Source organism: Heterocephalus glaber, unplaced genomic scaffold, assembly GCF_053883595.1.
Source record: "Heterocephalus glaber isolate CG9 unplaced genomic scaffold, H.glaber_assembly_v1.0 deba00001481, whole genome shotgun sequence".
NCBI lineage: Eukaryota > Metazoa > Chordata > Mammalia > Rodentia > Bathyergidae > Heterocephalus > Heterocephalus glaber.
The window spans coordinates 56,366,445-56,381,807 of NW_028258317.1; the positions used below are offsets into that span (position 1 = coordinate 56,366,445).

Below are 15,363 nucleotides of genomic sequence, written 5' to 3' on the forward strand. Positions count from 1 at the left end.
CACACTGGCAGATTGTCAATGTTTTGATGTAATGAATCCACAAGGTTTCATATTTATTTAATTCTCATGTTTATCAAGCCATTGTGGTGGTTATCCCGAGAGATTTTTCAAGCAAACACCTTATCAACATAGATTTGAAGAGAGATTTTGATAAAACCCGACAAAAAGGAATTTGGGTTAAAAGTAAAATCATGAGTTCACTCACAACTATCACCCATGCTACTCATTCTGTAAGTCATGTAATGGATTTTGTCATTTTGACATACAGAACATTTCTTTTCCTCCATCACCTTTGAATTAATTGGCTTGTACAAAGGATGTAAGGGGAAGAGGGACGGAGTTTGCAATTCCCAGGGGCTCCGATAGCTATTTGTATCAGTGAAACATTTTGAAGTCAGGTAGATGTTAACCTAATAAGGCAAGCCCCACTGGCTCTCTGTCTCCTCCAGACAATAAAATGGCATAATTGTGTCTGTGCTTCGCTTTTCAATTGTTCTTCTATGACACAGGCTGAGAACTAGCTACAGACTCTTATTAACTTAAATTAGACTGATGAGAAAGATGATAAACACTACAGCATAAAGATTTAAGAAGTAAATCCTAAATTTAAGCCTCAAAGATGTGGAGTGCAAAGAAAATAAAGGTTAAAAGGACAAACTGGACCACTGCTTCCTAGATGTTGAAAACAATGTTAACCAAGCAAAGTCTTAGCCCATTTGAATGAATATTTCTGACTTGTACAAGGAGAAACCTCAGCACCTACAGGACAAAAGCCCAGGTTCACAATGGCATTAAGCCTTTTCTTGCACTTGATTCTGCATTTATTATTAGCTTGGAGATGGAAAGGGTGACTATAGTGGGAGTAGGAAAGTTAATTATTTATTTTTAAATCTACGGTTTGTAAGTTTTTAATAAAGTATGGAATGTTTGGGAAGATTGAATTTAAGTGCACTGCATAAGGAATGTACCATGAGAAATTTCATCTACTTTTATTGTTTTAGGAGAACACTTATTAGTAATAAATGTGCATGAATGAGTGGATCACTCCTCTAATCTCAAGAGAATCTCAAGTTCCAGCCCAGCATGGGCAACTTAGTTCGACCTTATCATGAAAATAAAAAATAAATTCAAAAAATGAATTGAGATGTAGCTCAGTGCTAAGGCCCTGAATTCAATCTCCTGTAATACTAAAACAAAAGAAAACAAAATTGTACCATTAAAATGTATGCACTCTATATTTTCCCATATTCATTATTCATTAAAAGTTGTTACAATGAGTCTTAACTTTTGTTCTATTCCTTCTAATGTTCATTAATTTCTTGAATTCTCACTGAGTAAAAATTTAAGGATATAGAGGAAAGGTAATCATTTGTTTTGCAAATTCTGTATTAGTCTTGTTTAAAATATTTATTATAATAAGTTAGGTATAAATATGTGTTTATATCTCTAATCCTTGTGGAACATAAAGAATTTAAGGTAGCAAATAAAATAAAATAATAATATATTTTAAAATTTGACTAAATTAAAAAAATCAAACCTAAGTAAAGGAAGAAAATTAGAATGAAAGCTGTTTGTATCAACCTAGTGCAATATAATTGAACATCAGACTAACTTAGGGTTTTCTGAAAGCCAAAGTGAAAAGACAGGCAAGTAGGGAACAAGAAGGAATCCTCAAAGGAGGCAACACTCACAAGAAATGCAGCCTGAAGCCCTTGGGACAGCAGCACATGTGGCACACTGAGTGTGGATCCCCTCCAGGTCTGCAGTTTATAGCAGATGTCTGGTACATTTGGAAGGTACAATTGTGTTGTTATTACAAATAAAAGTGAATTCTGGTGAAATGACTCACAGCAATTTGTCCATTCATAATTAATAGGTTCCTTGGTTGATTTTTGAGTCCCTCCCTTCCCTCTTTCTCTGCCCAAGCTAGAGGTCACCAAGCTCCTGATTCTCTCTCCAACACACCAAGCGGGATGCTACATGAAAGCAAGTTTCAGATACAATTTGGCAGACACAATTTCCTCATTGACTATGTACAAAAACATTCAAACAAGATCTTATTCAAACTACATGATTCTAGTTCTCCAACCTTCAGGCACTGGCCAGCAACTTGCATAAAAGCTTCTCTGGAGTCCCATGTGACAATAGTCTTGAGGAATCAGCTAATCATCTAATCATAACTAAACAAGTCCTTGCTTATTCTTGAGGGCTAGGGGTAAGATTGGGAATCCTATAATAGGATGAAAGCATGGAAGGATGTTAAAGCAGGAGCCATTAGATTCTTATATCATTACAATGGGAAAAAGCTTTTCAAACATCTCTATTCTATTGCAGGCGGAGAGAGTGATATTAGAAGTCATAGTTATTTGATGTCATTGCACTCAGAATTACTGTTTTTAAGTTAGAGGATGCTCACTAGGACTTTTCAAATTCTCTACCTACATTACTACCTTAGGAACAAATTCTTAAGTAAAACACTTCAAATTATAACCAACTCTAGCACGTAGAATACATTTCATTTATTTACCCACATACTACGTCTACACTGAAATATTCAAAATAAATTGTGGGCAACATAATATGTTCATGAGGACTCTTAAAGTTTTCCAAAGATATCTTTATCAACTTTTCCTCTCAAATATCTATCTGCTAATAAAAAATCATTCTCATCAAATGTATTTAATTTATAATACAGTCTTCTTTTAGAACCTTATTTTTCATGTTTCAAACTGTTCAAGTTTATGTTTCAAATTATTCCCTATGTGTCATTTAATGTATCCACTGAGACTTTGTAAATTGGAATACAATAGAGATCTGTGCTTCTGTTACACAAGTGAGAACAGAAAGGCTCACCCTGGTACAGTGTTGTGTCCAGAGCCACACAGCACAGCTTGGTAGAGCTGGCATTCCTTGTCTTGTGGTTTTCCATGGACTAATTTTTCCATGTGATTTCCTTTATTTGTAAAAATCTTTGGTATTTTTTCAGGAAAGTCTGTGAGAGGAATATATTTATATTCTTTCATTTCCCCAAATTATGCAATAAAATGATTTTAAAACTTTTTCTTTTGATGGATAGGAGTAAGTTTTTAAGTTAACTAATGGACTTTCCCTAAAAAGAAACATTCTTCAACATAGAATTTAACTGTAAATTGAGCAAATTTTATTGCATAAAAGGCCTATTTTGAAATAAAAATGGAATAAAATCTTGTCCATTTATTTTCCACTGGTTGTGCATAAAATGAATGTAGTTTAGACAAAATTCTTTATTTTTTTCTTTCATGGGTAATTAATTTGAAGTTCTCTAAATTTAGAATTCATTTCTTCTCCTCTTCCAGTGCCTTCTTCAATATGGAATGAGCTCCTTCTAAGCAAATAATATTGCTTTATGGAAACAGAAGTAAGTATGAGTCAGAGAAGGTAAGTTTGTCTTGCCTATTTTTGCTGGTTATTTGCTAATTGACCACCTACTTTCTGTTACTACATTAAATCTGAACTGCAACATCTGAAAAGTGGTGTTTGAATGAGAATCATACAGGTTTTATGAAAATGCTAAATAGGGGCAAAATATGTCAGGGTATTCTGTGGGTTTTCTCTCTTTTTTTGGCAAAGTCTTACTTCAGGTGTTTGCCCTCTTATCCCATGTCACTGGCCACACTCTTCACTCTTTTGCTCATCTCTCTTATTGCATTTACTCTTTGCCAAATTCTGTGCTTCTCCCAGGAGAACGTAATTCATGGTAAGAATAATATGTTGTTAGTCTTTGTAGGTCTCCTCTATGAATAATGCTAGATACAGAAGAGATTCTGAAAAAATGTCATTAAACAAATGAATCCATAACAACTGAATGGAATTCAATTTAAACCATCATTCAGGGTTGTTGTGAAGATCAAGACTGGTCAGATGTGACAAAGTAAATTAATTCCTTTAAATTTATGTGTCATAAACAATATTCCCTTTCTTCTCCTATCATGCATATGTTCAATAAATCAGAGAGAGCTTGAATAAAATAAACCTTATAACTCATTATGAATTTGGGCCTAACCTTAGGCAGTTTGTAAATGCTGACGTTGTACAGACTAAATGTAAAAACCCTGGAGTCAGGTGCCGATGTTAGCAATGCCCCATCCTTGTCATGGTGCTTACTGAGGTTAATAAGCACTGTGGATAGCTCAGACTGCTAAACAAGGAGCTATGACAGGAAATCAGATGGGGAATTGATGGCTGCCTTGGGCTCACTGAGATTTGTGTCTAACAAGGCAGAAGTGTCGCTGGCCTCTTTGGAGGTGAAGTGAAGCGATGGACCCATGCTGGGCACAGGACATGCCAGGTCCTGACAGGCTATGGTGTGACCTGCTGATCCTAACCACCCTGGACATCTTTTGAAGAACAAGGGAGCTGGGTGATGGCCAAAGGCAGGCAAGGATGCAGGGGGAAGGAAGTGTAGGCAGAGCCCACAGAGTAGCAAAAGAAAGGGCAAGTGAGATTACTGGTCATCTGGTGTCTTAGATCACATGCAAAGCAAACGTCAAGCACAACAGCAAACACAGCCTTTGAGCATTTTGTCTCCAAAGAGTATTTACCAAGTGCTGTCTGGCTCAGTCTCTCAGACTCTGCTAAATATGCATTTGTTAATGTTGTGCTCCTGACTTTCTTTTCTTTGATTTTTGTTAATGTGGTTATTATTTCTATTTTTTAAAAAACCTTAATACCTAATTTTCTTTCACAGGAACACTGACTCTGAGTGAAAGAAGAAAGAGTGAGAAGAGAGGATAAAATTCCAAGGAGCATTTCTTAGAAAGCTTTTCCAATTTTCCAATAGAAAGAAATGTAAGGGGGGTATTATCAAATATCATAAAGGAACAGACTTAAATATATTATTAAATATCAAGTATGCATTTATTTACACACTTTTCTTCATTTTAAAATACTAATATTTGAAAAGGAAATAGGGATTTATTTAACTCATGTTATTTTTATAAGATACTTTTTCTTAAAATGCAAAACAGTATCAGTAGTAACAGTATACTTTATTTAATTTGATAATTAAGGCATACAAATATATCAAAATATTTTGAAACATTATTATATTTGTCATGTTAAAGGGAATGGAAAAAATGGGCAGATATAAATGGGGTGAAAGTTTTTGTGTGCCTTTATTGTTACCATTGCATCACATTTTCCCTCAACTCTTTGCTTATATAACCTTTGCTGTTACTGAAATAAAGACTGTGTTTTGTTCTTCCTTAAATTTTCAGGACCTAAAAAATGTTCAGAAAATAATAGATTTTTAAGTAAAGATGTATTTAAAATTACTGGTAAATTAAAAAATGAGTGAAATTAATGTTTCATATATATCACATCATTTAAACCCCTTAATTTTTAGAATGGTAGAAATTATTTTTAAATATATGAGAGATGATCAAAAATATGAATGTTTAAATTTTTTAAAAGTTATTACAATAACAGACATATTACTGTTAATCCCCCTCAAGATAAACATCCCTTACTTTGGACACACTTACAGCATCATTCCTGCCACTTTTTGAAGCAGTTCTCTAAGTCCTCTTTCATGTCTTTCATTATTGCTATCTATATTTTTGTAGTAAGATGTCTATTCAGCCTTTTGCCCTTTTTAAAAAGAACCAATTTCTGGTTTTCTTATTGTTGAGTTTTTAAAGTTCTTTGTGCATTTTGGCAAATTGTGCTTTTATAACAGGAATATCTTTTGCAAATATTTTGTCCCTTTTCATTGTTTATATATTGTTTTTCATAGAGCAGAAGTTGTTCCTTCTAATTACAGTTTAGATATCAGTTATTTACTGTGAGTAATGGATTGAATATTGATTCTAAAAATGTCATTGTCATACCCAAGATTATTCAGGTTTTTACCTACATTATATTTTAGGGATTTTATAGTTTTGAGTTTTAAATTTATTCCACGATACATTTTGAGTTAGTTTTTGTGAACAGTAAATTTCATTCTGACATTCAGGTTTTTGTATGTGTATGTCCATGCATTATCATTTGTTTTAAAGATTGTTTTCTCTTTTGTGTTGCATTTATTAATTTATCAAAGATTAGTTGACTATATTTATGTGGGTCTACTACATAGGTTACTATTCTATTCCATTAACATTATTTGTCTATTCTGTTGCCAAGTACCACAATATCTCTATTGCTGTAACTTTAAAATAAGTCTTGAAATCAGTTAGTCAGTGGTCCCACTTTGTTTCTTTCAATGTGAGTTGGTTCTTCTGAGTCTTTTGATTCTCCATGCAAACTTCAATATCCATAAAATAACTTGTTGGGATTTTATTTGTATTTCATTTAACCTATAATTTAACTGAATATAATTTATATCACGACTAAAAGGAGTTTCTACCTATTAATATGAAATATCTCTCTACTTATTTAGTACTTGATATCTTTCATAGAACTTTATCATGTTTCTCTCTTAGCGCTTGTACATATGTCCTTAAAGTTATACCTATGTGTTTCATTTTGAAGGGTGCTAATGTAAATGTTAATGTGTTTTAACCTCATCCACCACTTGTTTATTGTTGGTATACGAAAAAAACTGACATTTTTAGGGAAGCAATACTTCCAAATTCATTCCTGGAATCAAGTGTTACTTTGATTCCAAAACCAGGGAAAGACCTAACCCAAAAAGAGAACTACAGGCCAATCTCCCTAATAAACATAGATGCAAAAATCCTCAACAAGATACTGGCAAACAGAATACAGAGGGTCATCAAGAAGATCATACACCCTGACCAAGTCAGATTTATCCCAGGGATCCAAGGATGGTTCAACATCCATAAATCAATAAATGTAATACACCATGATAACAGAGTCAAGGACAAAAACAACATGATCATCTCAATAGCTGCAGAAAAAGCATTTGACAAAATCCAACACCCATTCATGATAAAAACACTGCAGAAAATTGGAATAGAAAGTCTTTATCTCAACCTGATTAAGGCTATCTATGAAAAAGCAACAGCCAACATCATACTAAATGGTCAAAAACTGAAAACTTTCATGCTAAAATCAGGAACAAGACAAGGATGCCCACTATCACCACTACTGTTCAGTATAGTTCTGGAAACATTAGACATAGCAATTAGAAAAGAGAAAGAAATAAAATGAATAAAGATAGGAAAAGAAGTGAAACTGTCATTATTTGCTGATGATATGATACTTTACATAGAAGACCCAAAAAACTCAGCCAAAAGACTTCTAGACTTAATTGACAGATTCAGTAGAGTAGCTGGATACAAGGTCAACACTTAAAAAACAGTAACCTTTTTATACACAAATAGCAGACTCACTGAGAGAGAAATTTGGGAAACAATTCCTTTTACAATAGCATCCAAAAAATGAAATATCTAGGAATCAATCTAACAAAGGAAGCAAAAGACCTCTACACTGAAAACTACAGCACTCTGAAAAAAGAGGTCAAAGAGAATACAAGAAAATTGCAAGACATCCCTTGCTCCTGGGTAGGAAGAACCAATAGAGTGAAAATGGCCATACTTCCAAAACTGCTATATCATAAAGGGACAGACTACCAATCTTGACAATTTAAGGGTTATGTTTTTCAAGTTATTTAGGAAACATGTCTTCTATTTGAAATTGCTAATTCTCTCAAACAAATAATTATTCTCTTTTTATGCAAAATTTTATAACACTGTGGAATGATTTAAAAGTAATACCAATTGATACTACATAACATGGAAACATTAGAAAAACTTAAGAAAAAGTTCATATGATTTAAAGATATAAGTGGTTAATATCAGATTTTAACTGTTATTAACTCTCATATTCTTTCTCTAGTAACATATTTTATGTTACTTGTATTTTAGACTATTGTTATATACTTCTATGAAAGAACTATACATGAAGTACTACATAAAATATTACATATTAAAATGCAAAATAATATGTTTAATATTATGTATATTAGAAATGGACAAGAAAATAATCTTAATTATAAGTAGTAATGATTAATTTCTTTATATGATTCAATACTAATAGATTAGTTTGTGATGATTTAATATGTCCCAAACATAACACTATATGTATTGTTGTTAGCATTGCATTTTTGTATTGTATTTAGGGTGTTCATCTATGGGGATCTAAAGATAGTTCTTAGTTATACATTTGGTTCAACAAAATTATTTCATTATAGTTACTGTTTTTAAGTACTGATTTCTTTGTCTTTGGAAAAGAATATTTTTGTTTTATAATGTAGTTGTAGTCAAGCATGGGCCATCTTCTAGTTTTGTCTTGAGAAAATTTGCATATAGTCATCTATTATCTTCTTTTGAAGTACAGAATACTCTAGGAAATTCAAGAACATTATACTAGTTTTAGAAATAATATCTTTGAAGAGGAATCATAATGTTCTAAAATTAAATAGTCATTTTTTGGGGGAAGTTTATTTTTATTTTGGCTACTATGCTTTAAAATATTAAAGGAGCTAAATTCATGGTTATTTTTACTAATATCCAATATATATTGCATCAAAAAAGATGAAAAACAAAATTGAATGAAAAAAAATTGCTGTGACTCTGAAAAGTCATATAAAATTGACCTTTGTTAAATAATCTATGTTATCTGAGCAAAAATTGTATTCTGCTAGAATTATATGTTCTATAAGCATACTTGTAATGCATTTGGTATTACTCACTAACATCTAGACTTGATTTTTATTTATTTTTATCCCAGAGTATAAGTACAAGCCTTGACTAGATAAGCGTGTGAAGATATCACGCCTAGAATCATGTTGTAATAATAATATAATGATACAAGACTCTCATTTGTGTCTTTAATAAACACTCAGTGAGAAGCTTATTGGTTAAAAGATCTGATTCTGAAAGACTGACTGATTGCCATTTTTGCCTGTGCCTTTTATAAAGTGTGTGTACTTACAAAAGTTACTAATACTCTGTGCTTTAACATTTCATGAACAAAATGGATATAATCAGAATACATACTGTTGTAAGAATTAAATGACAATATATTTAAAACACGAAGAGTAGTATCTGAGACATAGTTAAGTGCTAAGTTAATATTAGTGCCTTTATGTGTACTATGAGGACTTTAAATGGCTATTAAAAATCTTCTAAGGGGCTGGGGATTTAGCTCAGTGGTTCCACTGCCTGCCTCGCAGGCAGAAGGACCCAAGTTCGATCCCCAGTACCAAAAAAAAAAAATCTTTTAAGAAACTTACAAATATAATGAAGGAGATAATAATTGTACTTAAGACAATAGTGCAAAATGTATAGTACAGAGTTCATATTAATCTTTTAGGATGACATGACTGTATACATATTTCTCATCTGTAATGTGGCTATAGCCTTTTCAGTTTCTAATTTAGTATTAATAAACCTTGAGTAGCTTTGTGACATTGAGAAAGTTATTAAAACACTATCAGACTCAGTTTTCTCATCTGTAAAATGGGGAAAATAGTAATGTTACCTTTTATAATATTATTATGAGTTTTAAATAACTAATAAATGTGTAGGGCTTAGAGAATTACCTGGAATACAGTAATGTTACATGAGCATTAGCCATAATCATCATCATTGTCATTTATACTTTACATTTTATATATAGTTACAGTCCACAGAGTTTCAATTCAGTGATAACAAATACTGAGTGTATAAAATAAGTGAAGTAGGGAAGAGTATGTTAAAATGAAAAGAGGTAGCTTCAAATAGCATTCCCAATATGTATTAAATATCTTCCATTACTCATTGTAGTCTATGGCATCCTATTATGAGAGAGACAGAGACAGAGAGAGACGGAAAGACAGAAAGAGGCAGAGATAGAGAGATGCAGAGAGAGAAAGAGAGGTCTAGTAATAAAGAAGCATATGTCTCAGTGGAGAGGACCCAATCAGTTATTAAATTAATAACCAGTAACTTCAGATTCTTACCATGATATAGAAAAATTCAAAGGGAAAGAGAGATTAAGAGTCATGGCATAGATGGTCCTAGCCATTTTTAGGTAAGCCCCTTCTAATAAGGTGACATTTGAATTGAGCTCTGAAATATAAATCTTTCAAAATGTCAGAACTGCCAAAATGAGCAAAGTATGTTGTACATACATAATACAATATGGTAGAACTCAGAAAATAAGTTTCAACTAAAGCATTGCATGAATGGACTTTTTAACAATTAAATTAGTTTACAAAGACTCAGCTTCATGTTGTATATATGAGATATATCATTTTAATAAGTGATTCCAAAATTTTAAATGAGAGGCTAGATGATCCCCTACCAGAACAATGCAGCAAAAAGTCATATTGTTGATTAAATTTAAGGTGTAATACAGCCTGGCATTTCAGAAGATTAAGAAGGAAGCATTGCAATGCTAAAGGCTACAAATCCTGATGAAGAGAAAATGGTACAGTGTAATAATAATGAATATATCTGATTCCCAAATGCATATAAAAATATTCCCCCAAATTGGCCTTCTATTAGGTCATATAAAAGATCTCACTACATTCTAAAACGTAGACATAATGCAACCAATATTCCATGAACACAATATACCAAATTAAAAAGAACTACAACTCTTTCCACTTGGATATAAGAGTTTTTGTTACGTTATTATTGAATCAAAGTGGAAATGCCAACAAAATTTCAGCACTGGTAAAAATACTGGCAATTGTATATTACAATCTATGAAATGCAGCTAAAGCAATGCCTATAGTAGAATTTCATTGATTTTAAGAAAAGGCAATATTATGGTATTTAAGTAGCTTTAGAGCCTAGGAAAAAAAGTGAAATTTCCAAAATGTTTGGTGAAACAAGAATAACAATGATTTCCAGATTAAGTTTGTATGAAAAGAAACTACAAAATAATATCACATATGAACATTTATATAAAAATCTTAAAATATCACCAATAATTAGAATGCTATAGTATACATTCAAAGAATAATGTATCACAGTCAGATGAGATTTATTCTTGTAATATAAGAATACTTCAATATTAAGCTAAATATGAATAAGTTTAAGGACAGCCATTATTTAATAATTTCTTAAAGAATTGACAAAATTAAACAATTCCTGTATAAAGACCTTCAGTTTTATACATAAATACATACATACATTTATGTGTGTGTCTCTGTATTATATTTAATACCAAAACTTATTGTCCTATAGCATAAAAATGATTAACCTAAGATCCATCAGTACTTTAGCTCTGACTTCTTATTTACAGGATATGGTGTACTGAAGGACCTGAATTGTGTTCTTCCAAAACTCATAGGTCAAAGCCTTAATTCCCAATGTGATTGAACTTGGAGTTGGTACCTTTAACAAGATAATTTAATTAAGTGAGATCATATAGATGGAGCCTTAATTTGATAAGGTTGGTGCTGTTATAAGAAGAGAAACCGAGAGTGAGCAGGCACAGAGAAAAGGCTATCAGAAGACACACCAAGATTACGTGTGAGGAGAGAGTCCTACGCAAACAGCACCTCTGTTGATACATTTTGATTTTCCAGTCCAGAATCATAAGGAAAGGAATTTTTGTTAAATTTGTGGTACTCAATTATAGCAGCCCCAGAGTACTAATACACACACACACACACACACACACACACACTCACACACTCACAAATACAAGGATAAGAATACCAAGTTAAATAGAATCACAGGAAAGTGAGAGACAAATCCAGAACTTGGATATTTTGTGGGATTGGACCTTGGTTCCTTCAGCAGACAGTTGCCCCACACTGAGAATAACAGACGGAAAGAAAAGCAAGATATGGACCTGATTAGGAACCTGGCTTGGCAATGAATGGTAAGAGCCAGATTGGGGACAACTGAGTAAGTTTGAGTATGAAGTAGGCAGTAGATAATATTGATAATAATTATTAATTTTGTTAGACATAGAAAAATGCAAGTAGGACATATATACTGAAGGGAAATACTGAGGGGGTTTTTTGCTTAAATTCTTTTATTGGTACATTTTTAAATACTGAGGTATTTTTATCAGGGTTCACTAGAGGAACTGATGTAATACAAAATGTATGTATGATATGTACAGAATTTACAAAGTAAGTTTACAATGGCCTCCTGCAACATGGTCCTCTGTGCTGGAGATTAGAAGATCCAGCCAAAAGTTGAAGGCCTGAAGCTCACTGCAGAGTCCACATGGGGAAGTTGAAGGGTCTGTGATGGCCAGCTGAAGAGTATGCACTGGAAGCCTGGATACAGAAATCCAAAGGTGATGGAGAACACTCGAAATCCTCTGAAAATGCAAAAAGTGAGACTATCTCCTTATTTCCCTTTTTATTGCATCCAGGCTACAAGCCTATTGGTTGGTGCCACCCACGGCCAGGGTGAATTTTCCCTCTGCAGTAGGTCAGTCATCCAGACACATCCAGATCTCTGCTAAACTAATCCACTAGGCATTTCTTATTCAAGTTGACACAACAATTAACTATCACAGTATTTATGTTTGGGATTTTGTATTATCCAGTATACCTTAAACCTTTAAGTGTTTTTCAATCAGGAAAGAATAAAAAGATTGCAGAAGCTCTAAGAGATCTTAAAATATTTAATAGCATATTTATATTGGGAAGAAATATTCACAAAACTGGGTCAGTTGTTTCCTTCCCATTCCATCCCTCTCCCCTCCCCACCTGGCTCCTTTTGAGCATGTCTGAGAAAGAGCTCAGAAGCCTTTGGGAATCACCCTAAGTAGGAGATTTTGGACTTTGAAGCTGAAAACAGAAATTATGTATCATACAACTGTGTACTACAAGGATGTCAAAGAATTCCCACGTTCAAGCATGAGATAGACCAACAGAAATCCTTATGCACTCTCTTACCTTTGTCTCTATTTCTGCATACAAAATGAGCAAGCAAACAAACAAAACGGTGTTTTGCTTCCAATAATGTAGAGCACTTTTTAAGAAACTGAACCTTCCTACACCTAACTGCTATGAACTTTGGACAAAATACAAGCAAAGGAAGAACTACTAGAGAGCTCTAGAAAATGAACAAAAGTGAGCAGTTTCTGGAAGGGAGTTGAAACATTGATGCAATTGACATGAGTGAATTCCTCCTGCTGTAGTATGTTGTTCCGGTTGCAGGAACAGGTTCTTGGGCTAGTGAAAACTTTAAAAGAAAGCGTGCTAGTTTCCTGCCTAAAGAAGAAGAAGGAAATCACAGCAGCTAGCATTATTACAGATTGAAAAGAGAATGCCAGAAAAATGGCCAGAGGAGAGCCTAAAAATGTTTATATAAACTGCCCATATTCATGAGTGATCCCTTAACATGTGCAGCACAGGCTAAAAGAAGGCTGGAGTGGGACCTGAGCTACTGATTAACACAGGTCAGGAAGAGTTTTTAATGTGACCTTAATAGAGGTCATTTTCTGATAGAACATAATAAGCAATGTGATTAAGAGGAATGGAATGGAATAGAATGGAGTAGAATAGAATAGAATAGGATAGGATAAGATAGGATAGGAATGCAATATAATATAAATCAACAATGGTATGGATTAAACTACTGAGTTTAGGTCTTCATTTTTAAATCTCAGATATAGTTTCAAAAAGGAAATTCAATATAAAGATATCTGACTAACTTATACTTTACTGTCCAAAATGTTTAGTAAAGAGACATTTGATGTTTAAGGAATTCTTGTGATCCTTTCTTTAAAACAAGCTTTGGTTAACTATATTTCTTTGAGGTAGAAGGTACTATGTTGCCAAACAAAATCAGAATTCAAATGCTGGCTTTGTTCAAGTAGTCTATAAAGCTGTAATACTGAGTTCTGTTCCTACAATTATTTTTCTTTAAAAGATACCTGCCCTTATGACTAAGTGGCTGTAACATCCTATTAGGTCTAATAAAATATTAACTAGCAAAATAATTCTCCATAATTAAATGTTGCAATATATTTTATCCCTAGATAAATGAGTACATCCAGAAAACATGCTTTAGCTTTTTAAAAACCATTTTTAATTTGAAGTGAGGTATTTTGTTAATCAATTTACTTACATTTGAGGGTGTAATTTGTCTTTATTCTAATAAACCTGTGTTTTGTTGTGTGCTTTTACTTTGGAAATCTTTATATCACTTAAGAAATCAGAGTATTTTTGAGCTGCATGATTTAAAGATATTTACTTTGTTTTGTTGCATACACAACACAGAAACTAGGATTCCAGATACGCAGCCACGAGCTAAGTCCCTGTAGTATGCAACTTTCTCTAATGACCTACGTAGACACTAAGTTAAAGTTACTTTCATTGCCTAAACTTGGAATATCTTTTGATTTCTGAGGTATAATGCAAGAAATTAATATGTCAAAATATTCACTAATTCACATTACCTTGTCTAGAATCTATTCTAGACAATGAGCTAAGTCCTGATGGGGCAAGTACTGGCCACTTAAAAGGAAACACAAAGTAAATGAGACCCTTTTTTTTACATGTGCATAACCATTCTACTCCTCAGAATTTATAATTTACAAATGTTATGATTTATTAGATGCTATTCTAGATTTCAGGTTAATTAGTACTGATGTTTTCTGTCTCCAGTCGAGTTGAATTTGGAGCCCAGACAGTGGTAGTCTTTTGAGGGAAAAGAGAGAAGAAATGATAGACAACAGGTAATATTAGCTAATAGATTGTCTCTTACCAATAGTGTAAAATTAATAACTATTCACTTATTGGCTTTAAGTATTCAAACTGAATATATATATATATATATATATATATACTCTATCCTTTCATCTTTTCTATGTCCAGATTCTTATTCTCTTAAAATTACTAAGAACTCTGCTCCATATGGCTCGATATGGGTATGAAGATGTCATCATTTTTATCAACCACTTAGATCCATACTTTTGCTGCTGACCAAAATCAAAGGAGATCATTTATTTTGGCAAAAAGGAAGAAGGGTTTATACAAAACCAGATCCCAGGAAATGGAGAGGACTCATCACCTAACTCACCATCTCAACATATAGAGGTGTGTTAGGGTCTTTTATAGCAAGGAAGAATGAGAAGAGGAAACACAATGAGAGGATAGGCATATTTAGGCTTGTTTCATCTCTCCATAGACCTAGACCTCTCCCCTTCCTTTGGCTGTGGAAAAGGTCCTCTGGTGTCAGGATCTACATAATTCTGTCCATTCTTCTGGCCTGAGAAGAGATGGGGGTGGCTATTCATGCCCTAAGCCTGAAGAAGTTTGGAGATGATACTTGTCTCTGAAGGAAAAATATAACTTTTAAGATTCAACTTTGCCTTGAAAATACTTTTTTGGGGGAGAGAGCCCCAGGAAACTCAGCTCATTCAGAGACCCTAGGAAAGAGTTTCCCAGAGCTCAGCCAT

General features: G+C 33.1%; 1 long non-coding RNA gene across 1 annotated transcript in view; it reads left to right on the forward strand.

The window, feature by feature from the left end:
- Positions 1-15,363, forward strand: part of LOC147825973 (uncharacterized) — a 69,730-nt gene that overhangs the window by 39,812 nt on the left and 14,555 nt on the right. The window contains exons 4-5 of the long non-coding RNA XR_015440125.1: positions 3,336-3,397; positions 4,727-14,640. This is a non-coding gene — a long non-coding RNA (uncharacterized LOC147825973). The remainder of the gene's footprint in view (positions 1-3,335; positions 3,398-4,726; positions 14,641-15,363) is intronic.